The sequence below is a fragment of the Petaurus breviceps genome, unplaced genomic scaffold (genome assembly GCF_028583685.1).
Source record: "Petaurus breviceps papuanus isolate PSGF00001 unplaced genomic scaffold, PetGlider_PUasm1.0 90683, whole genome shotgun sequence".
Lineage (NCBI taxonomy): Eukaryota > Metazoa > Chordata > Mammalia > Diprotodontia > Petauridae > Petaurus > Petaurus breviceps.
In genome coordinates this window covers 4771656-4781165 of record NW_027187308.1, presented here as the reverse complement: position 1 = coordinate 4781165, position 9510 = coordinate 4771656, and positions in this window count along the sequence as shown.

The following is a 9510-nucleotide window of genomic DNA, read 5'->3' as shown; positions in this document are numbered from 1 at the left end:
AAATGCCCAAATGCCCTCTGGTGCAGTTTGAGTCTATTCAGGGGCAAAAAATCAGAGACTTCCAGTGTCTCAGAGCAATCAGGGTCTTTAAAATACATCTTGTGAAATAAATGCCATGTTGGTATGTAGCAACATCTCATACCATATTCCAGGATAAACTCCAAGTGGTGATATAACTTAGATTGAAAAGGTGACATAATAAGCAAATTAGAGGGGAGGAATTCCCAAAATTACTTTTGGGAATCTGTGGATAAGAAATGAGTTCATGACCAAACAAGTTATAGGGAGGACCATAGAAAATGAAATAGACAATTTTAGTTAAAATTAAAAAAAATTTTGCACAAAAAAATGAAGCTAAAATTGGAGAAAGACCTGGGAAAATCATAGTCAGCAGCAAATAACTCTTTTAAAGGCCTCTTATCCAAAATATATAATGAATCAATTTGACTCTGTAATGCTGAGTCATTCTTGAATATACCGGTATAAATGGTCAAAGGATCTGAACAGTTATCAAAGGAGCACCATCCATATGAAAAAGTGCTCCAAATCACTAATAATTAGAGAAATGGTAATGAAAGCAATTCTCAGATTCCACTTCATGTCTATTAGACTAGCAAAAATCAAGAAAGAGGAACATGAAAAATGTTGGAAAAACTGTGAAAAAAAGATACATCAATTCACTCTTGTAGTTATGATTTCTAGCCATTTGGAAAAGGAATTTGTAAGTATGCCCTAAAAGTTACTAAACTGTGCATACCTTTGACTCAGCTATACTCTTACTAGGCTTATATCTCAAAGAGATCAAAGAAAGAGGAAAAAGACCTCCAAATTTGTATTTGGTCTTTTAATAGTAGCCCCAAAGTGGAAATTAAAAGAGTGCCCACCTATTGGAAACTGGCTAAACAAATTATGGCTTACATATGTAATGAAATACTCTATACTACAAACAATGATGATATGAATGGTTTCAGGGGTAAAAACAACAGCACCACCAACTATCAAATCCACTATGGCATGATGCAGAGTAAAGTGAGTAGAACTAGGAGAGCAATTTATATTATGACAACATTATTTTAAAACAATAACAACAGTAACTTTGAAATACTTTAGAATTCATTGATTAAATAAAAATTCAGAAGTCAAGAAGACTGAAGATCAAATGTACCAGAGAGGTGATGGATGAAGAATGTAAAATAAATCATACATTTTTGGATATGGCTATTGTGGATATTTCTTTCACTGGACTACAAATATTTGTTATAAGGGTTTCATTTTTCTATCATCTTTATATTTTTGTTGTTCTCAAGGGTGGGGCAATGAGAAAGAGAGATCCTAAATAAAATAATTTTTAGTTTGAGAAACATAATTCATTCATAGTTCATTTTCTTAAGGTAGAACCCACAATAATAGAGTCTGCTGCATGGTAAAAATAAATAATTTGTTTTACAATATTAGAAAAAATCTAAAGGACTGTTGATGAACCTAAGGTTTCTGTTCCTAACACAGACCCAACAGGAAGTATATGAGTTGTGTGGAGCGTTAAGGGGATGACAGCAGGAATGAGCATTTCTGTGTTATGGCATCACTAGTAATTAAATGTCAGGGGACTGAACAGGCTCTGTGGACAGATTGGAGGATTTAGTTCACCATTATTCTAAATGATTAGAATATTTCCAATAAAATTGTTATGACTGTTCAATTTTTAAAACTTGATTTGAATAAATAGCCCTTGAAATCAACATTAGGCACAGGAAAAAAGAAAGGGATATCATCCTAGAGCTAAAAAGTCACAGACATTTGGAACCTCATAATCGGAAAGGACTCTAAAGTACATCTATGAGAACCCCCTCATTTTATAGATGAGGAAAATGGAGACCTTGAGAAATGACTTACTCAAGGTCACAGAGTGAGTCAGTAGAAGAGATGGTACTAAAATGTATACTTCTCCAGATTCTTTGGTCAGTGCTCTTTCTACTGTAACACCATGACATTACTTTGTTCTTTACTTTTCCCAGTCTCTTATAAAAATGAGGTTATAATACAATTATTTTCCTTTCTTCTAATGGGGAAAAAATAAAAACAAAAACAACAAGACATTAAAGGACAGCTAGGATGGGAGGTACAGGAGATCATGTGTGGTATGGAAATGGGCCAGGAGGTAGCCTAGGGGCCCAGGCCCCATCAACATGGCATTGCTATTTGTCCTTCTTTTTCAAAGAGAACCAATAGCATCATGAAGGTGATGACTTGTGAGTGAATTGGATTTAAGTGAGGCACAACTGCATAAATCCATCAGCCTCACTCTTTCCTCCAGACTCATCAGAGTCCAGAGGCAACACGTTAATCAAGATGACAGGGGATGGCCCCCCAAAAATGTATCTTAAAATAAAATCATAGATTTAGAACTATAAAGGATGATAGATCATCTAGTCCAACACACTCATTTACATACAAAGGAACTGAGACCGCCAAAAACATAAGTGATTTGCCCAAGATAAAGAAGAACCAGGGCTGTGATTCAAACCCAGATTCCCAGACTCTGGTTAAAAGTAAGTAAAAGTCTAGATAAATAATATAAGATTCTATGTTTTCTTCAAGGAATAGGCAGGTAAAAATAGGGCAGCTAGGTGGTTCAGTGGATAGAGAGCTGGTCTGGAGTCAGGAAGAACTGAGTTCAAATCTAGCTTCAGATATTTACTAGCTGTATGACCCTGGGCAAGTCACTTAACCTTCTTTGTCTCAGTTTCCTTGTCTGCAAAATGAGCTGGAGAAGGAATGGCAAACTACTGCATCAAGTTAAAGCAAAATTGAAATATCAGAGTTGAGTGACCTGGGATCAGAATCTAGGTTCTTTGAGGGGTACAGAAACTACATGGCTGGAGGAGACTGTCAGGTATTGTGGATATGTAACCCTGGCAAAATAAGGCAAAAGCTGACCTATGTTATTTGAGGTACTGAGAGTCAGAGCCCAGGTAATGATTAGAGAGGTGATGGCTTGAGTAGACCTGTCATGACTAGAGTATACCAGGAAGCTAAGATTAGATTCATAGAATCTAATTAGATGCAACTTGAGAGGTCATCTAATCTAACTTGTACTTAAAACATAGATTCCCTTTATAATATCCCAAACAAGTCATTGTCCAAACTTTGCTTGAAGATATCCAGTGATAAGAACCTTACTATCTGCTGAGGTAGTACATTACATTTCTTTACAATTTTAATTTCTAGGAAGTTTTTTCCTTATGTACTGTAGAGCTAAAACCTGTATTTCTATTGCTTCCAAACATTGGCCCAAGTTCTTTCCATCTGGGGCCAAGAAGAATAGTTCCAATTCCTCTTTTATTTGAGTCTTTCAAATACTTAGAGAATATAATCATGTCCCAGTTTGCCCCTTCATACATTCTCATACACATAGAGAATATCTCCTCATAAAGAATATCTTCACTTCTTCAAATGAAACATTTGCAGGCCCTTCAATGGATTCTTGAATGCACTAGGATCAAATCCCTTAACATTTCTGATCCCCCTCCTTTGAATGAACTTCAGACCCAAACTTCAGAAGCGCTCTTTCTATTCCTATTTCTCTCCTCATTTTGTTTTTCTGTACCCACTTTCTGGCTCACTTCCCTTCCTATTCCCTGCTTCAATCTCTCCCATTGTTCTTTCTCCCATTTTTTCTTGATCACCAACTTTTCTCATTTTCTCTCCCATTGCCTTTCTCTTGATTTTTAATATGTCTTCTCTTCAAATGTATCCCTGTTCCTAATTCCCAACATCCTTTAGGCCTCATGCTCTTTGTCCTATTGTGCATAGACTAATTAGAAATATTGCAACCCCTTTAGCATCACTAGTGAGAAACTGAGGTCCATGTAGGAGATACGTCTCAAAACTAACTAGTGAAGCCTTACTAAAAATCTCTACTGACAATTCTTTCAGATAACTTCTGGTAATGATTAGTTTTACTGATTAACCACATGTGAATGAAGTTATTTCCTTCTCTCCAGTTTAAGTAAACTGTCTTGGAGCTCACTATGCCTCATATAACAGGATAAGCAGAAATGTCTAATGGGATTTGGGATCTTCATTGATTTGGAAGAACTACTAGATATTTTTCCTAAAACACACACACACACACACACACACAAACACTATGTTCTATTCTGCTTATGTAATATAATATTCTGGGGGGAGAGGGTATGGTACTTCAAAAATGTTTCATATCTTTTTCAGGGAGCAGTATTGGGGAAAAATCTAGAAGATGACAGGAGTATCAGAATCACATTTTGACAACTGCTAGAGATAATCCTAAGGGGACTAATTATGTGTACATAAAGGTAATTAATAAGTAGGAACCAAAGGGGAGGCTGTTTCCTTTGAGAGGGGTAAATTACTTCTTTATGAATGGAAAAGCATTTTCAAGGGGGAATCCAACAAGGTATGAGCATAATCTCTCTCTCTGGTTTTTTGCCAAGTTAAATGGAGACAAAGAACAGTTATTTCCTCATGAAAAGAGTCAGAGAAGAAATGGGTTCACAGATAATGCAAGCTGAACTAGCAGTTCAAGAAAGCTATGACAATCAGAAATGTCAAGTCAGCCTGTGGCAGAAGTGAAACTCACAAGATTTTTTTACCACTTGTCAATAAAGATTCAGAAGGAGCTGTTCAGCTCAGTCAAGGTGTAGACCCAGAATTAGGTTAAGGAGAATAGTTAATAGGAGATCATTAGTGGGGTGAAACAAATCTGTGATTTCATTTCTTCAAATCTTACTTTAATTGACATGCTTATTTTAAATGTATATTCATATAGTGTCTAGTGAATTGCTACCCCAGGTTCAAGGGAACTTTTGGGTCTGTGACTCCTAAAAATTATAGTTCATAAGCCCGCAATCCTTTGTTTACCTACTATGGTTAGTCAGAGGACATAATGGATTGAAAAGGAAGAAATTCAGTGAACTGCTGTAGTAAGCAAAGTAGCAACAAAACACTACTCCCATAAATCAGTATTGTAATATCCTAAAAATCTACAGGACATCTGTAGAAAGAGTGGGCACAACTAGAGAATATGTGAGGATAAGGGGGATGAATATGAGTGCTGAGAGTTTTGGGGAATAATCTCCCCAGAGAAAGTAACCACAGAGGCCAATGAAACAGAACTATGGGGCTGTGTAAATAGAAACACTGGGCAAGTAGCTGGTACAGTGGTGGGGCTGGGGTCAGGAAAACTCATTTTCCTGAATCTAAATTTCGACTCAGACACTCGCTACCTGTGTGACCCTTGGCAAATCATTTAACCCTGATTGCCTCAGTTTCCTCATATATAAAATGAGCAGGAAAAGGAGTGGTAAATCACTTTAGTATCTTTGCCAAGAACATCCCAAATGAGGTTACAAAGAGTCAGACATAACGGAAAAACAATGGAAGAACAATAAAAAAATAGAAACCCTCAGGCTGTATTTTATTCACCAGCAGACAGCAGGAGGATGAACCAGACTGATTGTATCTTGAAGGAGGCTTCCCCTATCTTCAAGATTTATTACCTGCATAGGATCTTCTGATGAGATTAACCACTGAGAAAAGCATTTTCCCACGGAAATAAGCCTGACCTTTAGCAATTCAGGACGTAAAAGAAGGCACACTTTCCATATTTCCTTTCTGTTGTGGAATGTCACTTATCGTCTGTGTAATCTAAGCCTAAAAAGCTATAAAACCCAAATTTGTACCCTAAGAAGGTACAGCTGCTACCTAGAAGCAGTCTTCCTTAGTTCATCAATAAATTTAATTTCCTTTCAGCCTGGCTATTCACTTTTTGACGCCCCAGTCTTGTACATGTGAATGTGGGTGAGATTCTCCCTAGGCTCTCAGGAACTTAGGCTGGGAAACTACCACCACAAGTGGTCCGGACACAATGAACATGTATGAACAGGGCACATGAAAAGAGAGACACAGACATGTGAGAAACTTGCATGTGTGGAAGGCTGCAAACATAGGGAACACTTGTGGTCCAGATACATGCATGAAGAAGTGACTGAAGTCTCTCATTCTGCAGGGATTCCTCTTGTGATGTCATTATACTTCTCTTTGCAGGTCTGCTCTCATCTTGTTTCATAGTCATTTCCCAATACTCTCAAATGGATCTGGCTCCAGTGAACTTTTGCCCAGACACATATGTCAAATGTTGCTATTCTCGATAAGGTTCAGTCTTGAGAATGAGTAATTGAGTGGGTAAAGAAAAAGACATAGAGACAAAGCCAAGTCCAAAGTTATCAATAAGGCTCTTCTCTCTTTTACCTGTGTAACTATTTATCCAGCTGTTCCATAAGCAGATATGACCAACTAAAGCCTGAAAGGGACTTAGAGACAGACTTTTATGCAAATAATAGTAATTAGTGATTAACAACTAAAAGATCAGGGAATGAGCAGTTTCACAGAAATCAACTTTCCACATTTCTGAAAATGATCTCTTTGACATAATGATAATTAATAATATTAATAATAATAGTAATACTATAATAATAATAGTAAAAGAGTAAAAATCTCTGGGTCTTGTGGAAATAAATGAGCCACAAATTGGTATAAGCAAAATTAAACTCAGGGGCAGATCAATTACTTAAGAGAATGGAGATTAAAATAAATACAAAATAAATAAATGGAGGAAAACATAAACCTAAAGTCATACAATCATAACAGGAAATGTTACCAAATTGAACAATCCACTAAATTGAGAGTGGCAGAACACATAAGAAAACAGAACCCATCAATTTGTTTCACATAGAAAACATTTAAAGTTAAGACACACATAGAATGAAAATTGGAACATTGGAACAATGACTAAAACTACTCCCCCCAAACAAAAACCCTTAATTTTCAGTCATGAATTCTGACAAAGCAAAAATAAAAATGCATAGTGCTGTAATTTCTTTTTTTTTAACCAAACCATCAAATTCTTTTTGCCCTATTCTATTTGTCTGAATTTTCACTAAGTGGGTATGACTTTCTACTTTCTGTTTTATGCTCTTTGTTTTCCTAATTTTTTTTCCTCAAGAAAGAGCTCAAATTTCATTTAAAAATTTTGTTTCGTTTCTTTGATTCATTCTTAGAGTCTTTGTGGCCAATACTTTTTCCCATCTTAAGACTCTACTTGTATTTATTGTGAAGCTACTCTCATCCCATTGATTTTCTCTTACCTTTAATATCTATTATATTAGGATTTTTTTTTCTTATCACTCATGTCTCCAACCTCAGTTCCTAGATTGGCATTTTATAGCCCAGCCAGAAACTGGGTTTTCTGGAACCTGGTCCATGTCCCTATTTTTTTCTGCTACTTGGGCTGAGACAGGTAACTGGGCCCAGCCCTCAATCTCTGTTTCAATCCCTGACTCCTGTCTCTATCTCTTGATTGCTTGATATGCTCATTGGTCCCTTCCCCATTTTTATTTCTTTGTGTAGTCACCAGGTGTTGATTTTGTCTTCTGGTTCACAGTGACAAGATGTAGATAGCTTTGACTTAAAATTTCTGTAGGGCCCCAGGCATTTTTATATATCTTCTGTTTCCTTGTGAAATGACTGTCATATTGTGACACCAACAGTCTGAGTCCCAAGACAGTACTCACTTCCTATCTCCTCCATATGCCACTTACCAGAATGATTCCAAAGTTCCAACTATTTTCTTGGCCTATCCTGAACTTGATGGAGGAGTTTATTGCTGTGTTATTTTGGTCTTATATAATTTTTGCTTCATTGCACAATCATTTTTCATCCTGCTATGGTCTTTCTCTGAGGACCTGATTTAACTGAAAGTTTCATGTTGCTATCTTAGCTGGAAGAACATCAAGAGAACTTTAAGAAATTTATTGTTTTTGTTATTCAGTAGTTTCAATCATGTCCAACTCTTTGTGACCTTAATTGGGGGGGGGGGGGGCTTTCTTGGCAAATAGACTGCAGTGATTTGCTATTTCCTTCTCCAGATAATTTTTACAGATGAGAAACAGAGGCAAACAGGATTAAGTGACTTGCCCAGAGTCACACAGCTAGTAAGTGTCTGAGGCCAAGATAAGTTTTCCTTATTCTGAGCCCAGTGCTCTATCCAGTGTGTCATCTACATGATCAAATTGAAGAGAAGGGAGAGAATAAAAGAATATGAACAAGTTCTCAAAAGGACAACTATTAAGAACCATTCTTCAGATCACTAATAATAATGGAAATGTAATAGAAATAACCCTGAGGTCACTTCATACTCAATCGGCAAAGATAACCCAAGATGACAATAGTGAATGTTGGATAAGTTGTGAATAGACTGGCAAATTAATGCATTGTTAATGGAGTTGTGAATTGGTATAACCACTCAGTAAAGCAATTTGGAATTATGCAAACAAAGTGACTAAAATGTCCATATTCTTTAATACAGAGAGTTCACTGCTAGGCATATACCCCAGAAAGTTGTTGACAAAAAGAAAGACTCCATTTACACCCAAATATTTATAGTACCACTTTTTTGTGTGTGTGTGGCACATAAATGGAAATAAAGCAGATGTCCATGAATCAGGAATGTCTAGATAAATTGTAATATGTGAATGTCATGGAATATTATTTTGCTATAAGAACATGATGAATATAGAGAAGCACTGGAAGGACTTATGAATAGATGAAAACAGAAAAATAATATGCACAATGCCTACAATAGTGTGAGTGGAAAGAAAATTACCACAAAACTATAAAACAACATTGTAAAATGACAATGAACAACTTTGCCCCCAAAGAAGAGATATGAGCAGACACTACCTTGCTTCTTTCATAAAAGTCTGGGTCCTATTGCGTGAAGCATTGCAAGTAACAACAGATTTTTCCATATGTTGATTGGTTTTTGCTGATTTTCCCACCTTTTCTTCCTTCAAAAAAATGTTATAAAAGATGACCTTGGGAGGAGGAGGAGGTTAAGGCTAGAGATATGGAGGCAAATACAGGTGATGGTAAGCACAAAATTAACAATTACAATCTATTTTTAAAAGATAAGGGAGAGAATTGACTGGGAGGATTAGTACTAGCTTAATGTCCTCAACACAGTAACCACTTAGTAAGTGTTTATTGAATTAAATGAGTAAAATCAAATTGAGTTGCCCTTACTATTCACTTAACCTTCCTCAATTTGGATAAATAACTTTGAGACTAGTTGACCTAGGAGCAATAAATATCCTCTATTTACCTGTTTTTTAGCTCCTCGTTCAAGTTTTGCTACAGTGACAATGACAGAAATAGAAAATGCTTTTCTACTTTTAATTAGCATTTTTAATACAAGGATATTTAAACACTTCTCAAATAATGTTACAATATACTAGAAGGCATTGCTGGGAGTTGAATTCTTTCATTGAATGGTAAAGCAGAGAGAGGTTAATCACAGGCTCTTAGTGAGTCAGTAAAAGATCAGAAATAAAATCCCAACTTATATTCTTCAGCTCTAACCATGCTACTTGGCTAGTTTGCAAGTCAATTTATTTAGGCTTCATTCTCTTGGGG